Genomic DNA, 13,365 nt, shown 5'->3' on the forward strand with positions numbered 1-13,365 from the left:
ACTGATAGTTTGCATTGTTCGACCAAGAAAATTCAATACAAGCATTTTTTGCAATATTGGCTTCTGATGACAGGGGAGGGGCATTTTTCTCAACCATTGACCAACTCTCAAAAAGCTTTGCAGGACATAAAACCAATTATTATTATTCAAAAGCAAGCAGTTGCAATTCTAACCTGCATTTATTGCAAAGACAGAACTGGAGCTATGACTGTTATATTAATGGTGCACATCTACCAAAAGACTTCTAATTTGGTTTAGTAGAAGAAAAGCCTTTCTGATCCAGGCCATCAGAACATGGTCCTGCAAAATTAAACCCACTGAACTCCAATGAGTGATCTACATGATAATCCTAAATCTTGTAGATGAAAACAAGGTGTACTAAAGCAAACCACTCTCTGCAGTTAACTATGTTCAGGGCTGGTGAGCTATAGTCAGTGGGCAATATATGTTTCCTCAGTCTGTTCCCCACTTTGCCACATAGGACAGGCTACTTGTGAGGATGAACCACAGCAAATTGCACATTAAAAGTTTAATATTATCACTCTTGGTGTTCAGTAAACTTGCCAAAGGAGTCTTTCAGGATCGTTGTTCAAGCCCAGGACTTTCCCTCGCAATAGCCTCTCTTTGCTTTCCAAGCTCTGCTTCTTTAAACTAAAGCCAGCCCATCTCTCTTCTTAACACTTCAACCCCTACACCTGTCTGCTCAGAAGTAAGCCCCATTGAGTTCAATGAGTCTTATTCTCAGATAAATCCCATTTCATCTTTCCGCCCCCCAAATTCCGGGGGTGAATTCCTAGCAGAGGGAGGTCAGGGCCTCACGGCTACCAGCGAAGGGGTAGGGCTGAGGGGGCGCTATTGGTCGCTTGCGGACTGGTGAAGAAGCACCACCAAGGTAGTCGCCGTCTCCGCCGCGTCGGGAGAGCCGGAGTTTTTCCTCAGCAACAGCTGCGGCTTCCTGCAGCCCCCCTCCTCCCACTGCTGCTTCTTATCGGGTCTCCAGCGGCCGCCATGTTAGGTCGGGATGGTGAACTCGGGCTCCACTGAGGGGGCCCCACCGCCGTCGCCTCTTCGTCCTCCGCCTCCTGGTGCGTGTGGAAGGGCGAACACCCCTGCTTCCCGGCTCCTCCCTCTCCCCTCGGCCTGGGCTTGTGGCAGAGCCTCTGGAAGCGGCGGTGACGATTGCTCTTCGCCCGGGGAATTCTGGCCGGAGTTTATGGGGCGGCCGTGGCGGGGCTGAACGCGCCCGGCAGTACCTGCGCGAGGGCGTCGCGACGTGGGTCCCCCCCACACCCACGCCGCCGCTTTCCTCCGCAGAAGCGCGACTTGCCGCCGGACCGGCTCCTCCCGCCCGGAGACGGAAGCGAGAGCGCCCTCACGCCCGCTGCCTGACCGGAGGAGGTGGAAGAGCCGCAAGCGGCACGGGGGCTCGGCGCTTTCCCCCGGAGCGGCCCTCACAAAGCAGGTGAGGCGAGAGAGAGTCCCGAGCGCTTCCCTCTCCTGTCCGCGTCTTTCCACTTCCTCCCCTTTCATGCGGAGGCGGTGGCGCCTAGAGAGCGCTAGGCCCCACATGCCCCCCTCAAGCTCCTGTCTTCGTCCTCCCCCACCCCTTCTGGACGGGGGGGGGGTGGCTCCTTGCTTGGCGTCTCATCGCATCGGCGGACGTGGGTGGCTTGTCACGGTGGGGTGTGGGGTCTCCGCCTCTCCTCCCACCCCCCGTCTCTTTCGTCCCCACTCCGTGAAAGTTTTCTAATAACTTCCTCCTCCCTTCCACCCAGTGGGATTGGTGGTGGTGTTTTTTCTGAGGCGAGATGGTGTGCGTGTATCGGGCACCCGCACTGTGGAAAAACTTCGAAGGGTTTCTTCCAGCTTTTCACGCTCAAAAGTACACTTTCGGAAGTGATTGGATTTCTCTCTGCCCTTCCCAATAATATGCAGAGGTGGCAGCCTGGCAGGGATCTGTCTTCTGCTGGCTCGTTTCTTCAAGCCATATAACAACTGTTCTGAACAGAAGGGGTCCACTACACCCACCCTTGGTTTGATTGACTACCCCAACATCTTTGATTGTTAGACTGTTTGTTTGTTTGTTTTGAGAAAGGGGAGCGTAGGAAATAGGCGAGGAAACAAAGTGATTTAAGTATCCAGTTCTCTTTTTCTTCCTTTTTCCCATTTCAGATTCCTCAACTTTTAACTCTTTGAATATGCCCATGATGAGTTTATAAAGGTATATAAAAGGATTTCTTTTTGTAATCCCCTCAACTGTCTTTTCTGTTGTAAGTAATAACTCAAGTCAAGGTCATTTGTTCTCTTTACTGTTAACTTGGTTTATATGATGTAGCATAATTCATGGTTCTAAATATAACTTGTATCTCTACAACAATAATTGTGACTGTAGTGTTATGAGTGAAAGTTTTTAAGTACACATAAATTAAGAAACTAAAAGTTGGTTGCTAATCTGTACTTTGATCCCAATATATATGTAGATTTGTCAGCCAATAATGCTAGGTAGCGTTTTACACCAGGTTCTAAAAATCAATAAGATTTTCTTGCAAAACCAATTACAATTGTGTCTTCAAGTGTTTTGAGTTTTTATACTCCCATTATTGAGAGGAAGGGTAGGGAGTAACTTCCTTTAGGGAGTAATTCTATGCATGTTTAGAGAGAGAAATGTCCTACAACTCCCAGCATTCCCCAGCCAGAGTTGTAGGATTTTTTCCTGTCTAAATATGCATAGAATTGCACCCTTAAAAACTGATGTCTGATAATATTTGGATGTTAAGGAAAATATCCAACACATTTTACTCGGACGTAAATTCCGTTGTGTCTAGTGTGCACATTTCAGTTAATGTGTACTCAGATGTACTCATAAGTGACATTATTTGAAACTAACTAGTTCTTACTTGAATTTACATTCAAAACAATGTGTCAAATTTTATAGTCTCTCTCTTTATGTATAAGTGAGACCTTGCTGTCTTGGGGGTGGGTGGGGACGGACATGTACCTGCACTTAACTCTGTGAATTGTGCATGTTTTGATTTTAAATTTATGGGCATATTTTATTATTTATTATTTTATTTATTTATTTATTACATTTTTATACCGCCCAATATTAACTCTGGGTGGTTCATATTTACTCTTCACAGTAAATATAATATATTCTATATAATAAATATAACAATTATTCTCTGGTTTTGTTGTATTGTAATTTTTCAGGTTTCAGTAGTTATTTTATTTTTATTTGTTCATCGTCTTGAGGGCTCACTGAGTAGAGAGGAGAGCCAAAAGTATACTAAATAAAGTGTAAGATGTCTCCATGTGTAACATAATGGGGAAAAAACATGATATGGGGAGAGCAATTCTATGGCCCCAAGACAGCGTGGGGCTATAGAAGTACCATAGGATACTTCGGATTCCTAGATCCAAGTCCGGAAACAGCACTCCAACCTTGGATCCAAGAGTCTGAGCTCCTCTCCCCACCCCCTTGCAGCTGGCTTGGAGAAAAGCGTGCGGCCTGCCTCTACAATCTCGCAAACACCAGCGCAGAGAGGCGGGAAAGGGGGCATACCAATAGACAGGGAAGGGAGGGGCCTAGGGAAGCAGGGATATTATCTATCTCCAGCCTTTGTCCCTCACCCTCCCCAGTGCCTCAGCAAGATGGCTGAAAATGCCCATCTAGCTAAATTACAAAGCGGGAGGCATGGCAACTTGGGAGGCTTACAAGTATCAAGGACAGATCCAATAGGATTGCGCCCTAAGTCAATGAATATTTAAACTTTTGATTAAATGTACACATGGTGATATATTTCTAAAGCAAGAAGCATACTTTCTTTGTTTTAGATCGTGCATACATGTCATAGCAGGCATCTTCTTAGAAGAGGTATTCCGTCTTATGAGAGACCAAAAATGCAGTGTTTCTTTTAAGATGGTACTTGCCATGCAGGTTTTTTTAAAAATAAGTACTTCTATTAAACATATCTATATATCTGCTGCCTGATTAACCAGGAGCATATTTTGGTTGATGAATAGGTTTTTAATCATTGAAATATCATAAACCTTATACCTCTGATTATAACAAAACAGACCCTTGAGGTCAGATGCATAATGCTTAGCAGGGTTAAGTTTTTGTAGGGTTGATTATGTAATTTTTGATTAAGACAATTTTTATACAGATGAAGCATAGTGCTGCAGATCAAAGAGAATCCATAAAAGTTTTCAAAGAGCAACTGTACTGTTGACGATTATATACATTTTTAATAAAGTTTTGTGCTTTTATTTTATTTTTAATCAAACTGTTTGAAATCTGTCAGTTACATTCGTTGTTACTTAAAAGTTGTCTTTGTGTCAAAGTTTGTCTATATTTACAAGCTAAGTTACATTTTCACCCTATGGAATAAAACATTGAAGGTGTGAGTTAATATCCCAATCCCATGAACTAGTTTTTAATGGGATTCCCCCCTCCCCCTAAGTAAGTATGTATAGGTTTGCAGCCTTGTATCAAAAGAGATGTGTACAATACAGCTCTCAAAACTCCCTTCCAAAATCTGCATACAGTAATCTGCAATAACTTGTTTGTGCATTTTCCAAACCATGGGAAAACCAGCACTGAGAGGAACTTCCAGTGTAGTTGGAAGAGCTGTGTCCTAGGAAAACCTTGAAGTGCATGTGGGAAAGCTCTTTGAATCCCACCTTTTGTAGCATTAAGAATATTGCTATATGAAAGTTTCAGGTTGGCTTTAAATTGACATGGTGGTATTTAAAAATGTATAATTTGATATACTTTCAGGAATTCTTACTATCTAAGCAATAACCTATTATTTTGTTATTATTATTTTATGAATATATTATGCTCAGCCTTTAAAAATGTCTTTTCACAAAACTTACAAAAATATAAAACCCATAAAATATAAATAGCAATAAAACAAGAAAATACATGAAGACAGTATACCAAAAGGACTTCTAAAAGCCAGTCAGCATACATACATAGATTTAAAATAAAAATCATAAAACGCCTTCCTGAATAAAAATGCTTTCAAAGCATGCGTGAAAGTGCAAAGAAATTAAGAGATTTCCCCAGAAAGAGAGATTCCTAATGAAATAGCATTGCAGAAAAGGCCCTGTTTCTGGTGATCACCAAATTAATCTGTTTTAAAAGGACAACAGACCCTGACATGACTATCCTAAATGGTCTAATAGGTTCAGATGGGCAAAACTGTGGATAATGAAGTCCCAGAAAACTTGGGACTTTTAACGGTCAAAACTAGTATCTTAAATTGAGCCCTGAAACAAATTGGAAACCAATATAAATGGTGTAGCAAAGGAGTTATATGATGTGATTGCCATTCTCCAATCAGCATGCTGGTGACTGCATTTTGAACCTACTGAGGCTTTTTTGCTGTCTTTAAAGTAATCCCACAAAAAGAACATTGCAGTAACCCAGTTTAGGTGTAACCAGTGCATGAGTAACTAAACAGAGATCTGCTACAACTGGCAAATCAGCTAAAGTAAATCGGGTAAAAAGCACTCCTAACCACTGATACCACCTGAGCTTCCACAGTTAGTGCTAGGTCCAAGAGAATCCCAAACTGGTCTTAATCTCTCAGGAAAAGTGAAAGTCCACCCAGAACAAGTTGTATATCTCCATCCAGATTAGCAAAATTCCCAACCAAAACCACTTCCATCTTTTCTAGAATTAATTTCAACTTATTTGCCTTCATCCAGCCCAGTACTGTCTCCAGACAAAGACCTGTTTCACGTGTAACAGCAAGGTACCATGGGTTAATTTCCCCACAGGGCTTGTTGTTTTGTATTTTGAAAATGTATGCCACAGCAGTGAGGTGCCAAAGCTTGCCATTACATGAGAACCTGGCTGGGGTGGGTTGTTGGGGTGGTTAGCAAACCTCCCAGATCCCATGGTCTGGTTTAGGGTGATGTGTTAACCTCCCCAACAACCCTCCCTGGCCAGGTTCACATGTAACAACAAGATGTGGTGTGTCCCTGCTGTGGCTTGCATTTTCAAAATGGCGGCCAGCACCACCAGCACCAGCTCTACAGGGAAATTAACCCATGGTGGCTTGTCGTTACATGCAATCCAGCCCAGAGTGTCCACTTCCTACCTGGAATTAGTTGATGAAAATGTGAGATACAATTGGATATCATAATTATTGGATATTTGTTTGACACTTCACCCCAATCTCTGGATGATCTCTCCCAGCAGGTTCATGTAGACATTAAAAGGCATAGTTTAATAAAATAAGCAAATATGCTTTCCAAAGGATGTTGGATTTGGAGTTTCTGAAATATTTTTGCAGGCACAATCTTAAACAACTCAAATGTAAAATTACTGCTCTAATGCAAATACACAATTGTCACTAAAATTGATTTGAAGGTAGTGAACTTCGCTATCGTGGGATAAGAGAAAAGGTCCTTCTATAGATTGGTAACTGATTAAAGAACAGACAGCAGAGAGCAGGACTAAACAGAGTTCACGCAATGGGTGTAAGTAAGCTGTCGGGCTGGGCTGAAATGGACACACCAACTTTGTCACCCTGTTTTAAGGGGGCCCTGAGAAGTAACCATACTCTTCCCCTACTTCTACTCAGTACCACTTTCTCAAACTCTTCCCTACTTCTACTCGGTACCAAGGAAGCATTACATTCATTCTGATTTGCCGAGTTGGCTATGTAATGTCTCAAATCCGCATGATGGCATTACTTCCTCTGGTATCATGTCACACAAAAGAAAAAAAGGAAGGAAAAATGGTACTGAACAACATTGGGGAATGTGCCTGTTGCTGTAACAAGTCCATAAAACAGTGAATAAAAGGGTGGTATCATGAATTATATGTCCCACAAGCGCTGTTTGAGCTGAATAAGTTTGTTGTAGAACAGTTGACGATATTAATATAAACACTACTGGTGTAAGAGACCTACAAGATAGCACTAATACTTAAATTAGTTGCCAAATTTATGATAGAAATAATCACAAGTGCAATTGTGCCAGTTGGTTTACAGATGTACAGAATCTGTCGGAATTTAAAAATATCAGCTATGCTGTTCTATTTAACATTGGCATTGACAGTTATGTCTGATCTATTTAACAACAACTATTAACAGCTATGTCTATGGAACCCGGAGTATCTCTGTTTCAACCAGATGAAGCGTTCTTCAGGTATTCCTGTAAATCTCACAAATTTAATAACCTTTTACAATAAATGATAACATTGCAGAACATACTTCCTGAATAGGCGATTTCTAAAATGGGTGTACTGATCCTAATAAAGGCAAAATATCCTTCTTTATTAATTTGTTGAAGGTGAGGTAGTCCCTGATTTTTGTAGCTCACCCTTCCCAAAATGTGTAGATACTTTCCAGACCAGTCACCAAACAACCAGCACTGCAGCAACAGATGTGTGTACATCTGTAAACCAGTTGGCCAACCGTACTTGTGATTATTTCTGTTATAAATTTGGTAACTAATTAGCCAACTGCTATCTTGTAGGTCTCTTACACTAGGAGTGTAGTTTTTATATTGATATAGTTATTGGTGTCCTTGACCTTTTTGTTTTGTGTAGAACAGTTAACCCTAGTAAGCACTGGATCCCCCAAGAATCCATATTTGACCTGGAGCAGTGAAATAGGCAAGTTTGCAAGTGACACTAAATTATTTAGGATGGTAAAAATCCAAACACACTGCAAAGGGTTCCAAAAGGATATCTCCAACATGGATGAATGGGCAAAGAAATGGCAAATGAGGTATAATTAAAGTAAATGTGAAGTAGTGCATGTAAAGGAGAACAGATAGACTGCGCAGACAAATAGGTGATGTAGTTGGGAAAGGGTAGTTCAGTTTGGTTTCATTATTATGCACAAATTTTAAATGACAAAGCACCTTGACAGCTGGACCACCTGAAGGGGGGAAGGAAGGTCAGAAAGCAGTCAGACATCTCCAAGGACAAAGGAGGTGAGAAACCAAGGTAATAGGCTTTGGCGCCAAGGAGGAGGGGGGAGGGCGAAATGACACAGGGGAAAAAGTATATAGTTGAGGACCTGACTCAAAACTCCTGGTCTTGTCTTTGCCAAAGGATGCAAAAGGGGCAAGGCCCTACCTGCAAGTAGGTAGTCATAGTTAAGATTTCATTGTTTTATGCACTACTGGGTTTTTATGCTATGCATGTTTTCAAGTTGCTTTTAATTATTCTTCCCATGTATTTACCCTACCCCTGGTCTTAATAAAGTCTTCTACTTCACAGTCTGTGAGCCCTTTTTGTCTTGGCTTGGGTCCGTTCTAAATCCAGTGTTACAGGTCACGGAAAGACTTGTTCAACCTTTACAGTGCATGTTGAGATAAAGAATATATGCATAATGTATCTGAACTGGCAGTGATTGTCCAGGAAACAGATCTTGGAGCTGATAGCTCAGTGGAAATGTAAAATTCAGTGACCCTGTTCAGACCACACACTAAGTCATAGTAGTGAAGCATTTTGAACTAAACATGATGGCTTAGCATGTTGTGTGAACCATGACTTAGCGTGTCATGTGAACCATTCCTACCCATTCCTATATAACCACGGTTTAAACACACTCACTGACCATTGCTGCAAATGTGGTGAAAAAGGAAATGATGGACTAGGGAAGGGAATGAAAATAAAATGGCCGGTATCATACTGCCTTTATATAAATCTGTGATGTAGCTACATTTGGAATACTGTATACAGTTCTGGCTGCCCCTTAAGATTTATAGCTCCAGAGCTTTGCTGTCCCCTTTTTTTCTTTGGTTTGGTGGTGCTTCTTTACCTTGCTTCTGCACCTGCCCCATGTCAAACATAATTTTGTAAAGCTGAAATGTGTATAGAAAATGGCAACCAAAACAATCAAAATATTTGTAAGACCTCCCCTATGGGAAAAGCTTAAGTATTGGGGCCATTTAGTGTAAAGATGACAGAGAAGGGTGTATATAATACAATTTTGTATAGTGTAAATGACGTGGATATAAATAATTTTCTTCTTATCGTCACGATACTAGAAATGAATCACCAATAGACAAATTCTAGACAAACAAAAGAAAGTACGTCTTCACCAAATGCGTAATTTAATTTGCTGCTCTGAGATATGGTGGTGATCATTGGCTTAGATAGCTTTAAAAACTGATTGGATCAATTCATTGAAGGTAGGCCTGTTAATTAGACATGATAGTTAAATGGAACTCAAGCTTCAGAGGCTGTATTTACTATTAGCGGGTAAACAATGGGGAAAGACATTTTCCACAATGATCTGCTTCTGGGCTTCCTGGAAGCATTTCAGGGCCAGTTTGGGAAACAAGGTGAACCTTTGTTTCATCTACCATGGCTTCTCTTGTGTTGTTATGTTTAGAGTTTTTGATGCTCACCAATTAAGAGCAAGATAACAGTCTTTTGCTGAACAGATAGAACTGAGATATTGTGATTTTAAAATAAGATCAAAATATAATTCATAAATGTTGATTTCATAATACTAAATTGAGTGTGAATTGCCTCGATGGCTGAATTCTCATTGTAATTCGAGATCTGAAAAACCTCTGTTTATTTTTAGTTAAATACTTTAGGTTAGATTGCTTATTTCCCATAGGCTAGTTGATTAAGTTTTATGAATTTATTAATCTAAAAACTATTTAAAATTATTTCTAGGCCACTTTTAAGTGGAAACCTTCTTATTAATATACACTTGTTATGTTGAGACCAGGGCAATAACTGTAGGTGGAAATAAGCTTTCTTCATAGTATCAGTGTGTTTTCAATCGGCAAAACTACATACGCCTGTTTTATGACATTTGTTAATTCATATAGATAAAAGAACAACATGGAAAAAACACATTTTAAGGCTGCAGTGTAATACACATTTTCATGGGCGTAAGTCCTACAGAGCTCTATAGGACTTACTTCTGAGTAGACATACATAGGATTGCACTAAGTATTCATACCTATTTCTTAAATGACTGTTCAGACAACATGCTAAGCAACATGTTAATTGTTTTCAGCTGAATATTATGGCTTAGCGTGAACAATACTTAGAGTGTCGTGTGAACCATTCCTACCCACGGTGGCTAAATAACCATGGTTTCAACATGCTCACTAACCATTTGCTGCAAAAGGGTTAGCAGCCTACCCATGGCTTAGCATGTCACCTGAACAGGCCCAATAACCTTCTAGGTGTTTTTTTTAAAAAAAAAAATCAAAAAGCTTTTACAGACTATTTTAACTGTGCTTATTTGTAAACAACCCCAAATCGTCTTCCTGATAAGTATGCCTAGGATTGCAGCCTGCTTAGAAATCATAGGCACAACACAAGGATTTTAGTACACATTTATAAGAAAACTATTATGGATTGAAACAGCATTATACTATCGAAACACATTTACTTAAAAGTAAACCCATTTATTTCAGTGAAATGTGTGACAGAACACCAATCATTACAAAATACTATGCATCAGATTTCCATATCCTCTTAACATCCAGAGGACATTTACCTGTTACATTATTGCATAGTCTTATTAAAAATCTAGCTCCTGGGGCTTTGTTAAATCTGTGGAAAACATTTAGCTGACAGAACTGCTTCCAGTTTACCATAATTCTTTGCTAATACATTGTTGTCTTGGAAACACTTTCTCTACCTACTACTCGTCTCTGAGAATAGGGATGCTATGATACTGGTACTTACGTTTCTGAAGATGTAGTGGCAACTAATTATTTTCCTTTGTATACCATTTTCAAACAGCCACACTTAAAGTGGCCACTTAAATGATAAAAAAGCAACTAATTCTATTCTGAATACGTTATCTCTAATTTAAATCTTTCCTAAATAATCTGCCGCCCTTTAGATATACCTTGGAGAATGCTTCTCTCTCTCTCTCTCTCTCTCTCTCTCTCTCTCTCTCTCTCTCTCTCCCTCTCCCTCCCCCCTTTTTCTTGAGTTCAGTGGTAGGATTGACTCCATCTCGCGTGCAGGTGAGAAAAACGTTAGTTTCTATTCAATAGATTTATATACCTCTGTCCATATTTACTAATATCTCTAAGCAGGTTACAAGAAAAATTTAAAAACATACATTATATGCATTAAAATTAAAATATATAATTGCTAAAAAGTAATAAAAACATTAAAACCACTACAACACATAATTACAAACAAACTGGGCAGCACTCAGGGCACCTCCCAAATACCAGTGGGGAGATCATTCCATAAATTGGATGCCAACATGGAGAAGGCCCATAGTGTTAAGGAGGATTTCTACAGATATGCCTTCTCCTGCAACAGCATATCCCACTTTCTATCTGCTTTTTAGCTTCTATCTGCTTTTTACAGCAGGAATCACAGAGCTGGAAGGGGAGATTTTTAGGCCATCAAGTTAAACCCCTGCTCAGTGCAGGAATCCAGTTTTAAGTATCCCTGATAGATAGCCATCTAGACTTTGCTTGAATACCTCCAGCGAGGGAGTAGAAACTAAAACCCATTATTTTGTGTCCTGCAGTCATGAATGATAGAGAACAGGTTATAGGCCTCATCTGTATGACAACCCTTTAGGTACTTGAAAAGTGCTATAATCTTCTCCCTCAGTCTTCTCTTCTCAGGGCTAAAGATACCTTCACTCTTTCCTCATAGGACAATTTCTAGTCCCTAATCACTTTTGTTGCCCTTTTCTAAACTCATTCCAATTTATCTGATTCATTCTTAAAGTGTGTTGCCCAGTGGGTGGGATTGGAGATCAATAGGAACATAAAACAGGGGCTTACACATCTCCATGTTGTGCTAAGATTGATTGAATGAACGAACCCTGTTTTCTAATCCCTGGGATAATAGTCTTTGTGCTATACAAATGATAATTGTCAGAGGGGTATTTGATTTATAACTAGTTCTTATCTAATATAAACTCCACAATTGTTATTACAGAATCTACTGCATTGTTTATCATTTCTGTTATACGAGGGAAAATTCAAACTAGTCAAATAAAAAATACCTTTTTTGTTGTTTCTAGTCAGAGACTTTCTCCCTTTGTGATATAAGGATCATCCTTGGGAGGGGAGTTGGGCTCGGAGGAAACCAGCTACCTCTCTCCAGTGATCTTTTAAATTGTGAAGGGGCATACACTTTTAAAGTGTATTTCAAAGACACTTTGCTGGGGCAGGACAAGGGACTGGTGTCAGTGTGTGTGTGATGGTGGGAGTCTCCAAACCCATTTCCCTCCCCTAGGCCCTTTCTGCACCTCAGGATTATTCCAGGGAAATGGAAGGATCGTCCCTGCCTCCTCTCGGGATCCCCTGTGTGTCATTTGCATGCACAGGGATGATCCCTGGAAAAATGGCTGGTGTAGAAAGGGCCCTAGTCTCCTTTTGGGGTAAGTCCCAGCTCCAATAAATGAAGCCTCACATCTATACAGCTGCTCTCTGCAGCCAATATCTGAAAGTAGCATGAGACCAGTTGGAAAGAGAAGTAGGGTTCAAAAGTGTAGGATGTTCTGGCATACCTAGAGAATCTTTCTGTTGATTAGGATGTGTCTTAACTTGCCCTTTCCTCCCTGTTTTGGAGCCCAGCATATCCATATATTAGACACTTCCTTTTCTAACATATACAATGCTTGTGATTTCTCAAATAGATTTGCTTGGCTATATTGCTTATTGCAGATTAAAATTTTATTCTAGATGTCTGCTAATAAATAAATAAATAAATAATGAACATTTTTTTTAAAAAAATGTGTAGAAACAGTGAAATATTATCAACATTGCTTCCATAAGAATCACTTCAGGAAACTTACTTTGGTCTGGCCACAGAAGAAGCATATTCCAAACCTCATTCCTTACCTCGAACATTCGGGTTTGCCTTAGTAAAGACTGCCACACAATACAGTCAGAACAAAGTTCTTTTCATTGTAGTGATTCATAATGTTATGTGTTATACTTGCGGAAATGGAGAAGTTGCAATAACCACAAAGCCTCAGACTAGTATCTGGTTTTCTGTTCTTGTTTCTGAAGTATGTGACAAAGGAAATTAGATAACATTATTCTTCCTGGCAAGGCTTTGTTTCTGTTGCTCCCTAGAGATGAAAACGTTTTGCTGGGATTTTGTTATGATGTTGTTCTATTATGTGTTTCTGCATATTTCACAAACCACACATACTGGCTTTTTCCTTTCTTTCAGTAGACTATTAATAAATAAATAAGCATATTTTGACTTAAATGTGCTTATTTATTTGTTAACAGTAGACTAAAAAAAGCCTGCTATACACCTATTCTTGTCAAGTTTCTGGAAGATGGCTCTTGAAAACAAAACATCCTGTAGATAAAAATATATATCTTCTGAATTAAAGAACAAATAATTCTTTGTCACTCTTTCCAGAATTAAGA

At 40.0% G+C, this 13,365-nt stretch overlaps 1 protein-coding gene across 2 annotated transcripts in view; it reads left to right on the forward strand.

The window, feature by feature from the left end:
- The first annotated feature begins 1,353 nt into the window (after positions 1 to 1,353).
- YES1 (YES proto-oncogene 1, Src family tyrosine kinase) overlaps positions 1,354 to 13,365 on the forward strand; it is a 46,041-nt gene continuing 34,029 nt past the window's right edge. The window contains exon 1 of one of the 2 annotated variants that reach the window (XM_063130604.1): positions 1,354 to 1,462. The gene's annotated coding sequence lies outside the window, so the exon portion shown is untranslated. Of the gene's footprint in view, positions 1,463 to 2,199; positions 2,222 to 13,365 lie in introns of those variants that run through there. The other variant, XM_063130605.1, reaches the window with a different exon arrangement.

Source organism: Elgaria multicarinata, chromosome 7 (assembly GCF_023053635.1).
Source record: "Elgaria multicarinata webbii isolate HBS135686 ecotype San Diego chromosome 7, rElgMul1.1.pri, whole genome shotgun sequence".
Classification (NCBI taxonomy): domain Eukaryota; kingdom Metazoa; phylum Chordata; class Lepidosauria; order Squamata; family Anguidae; genus Elgaria; species Elgaria multicarinata.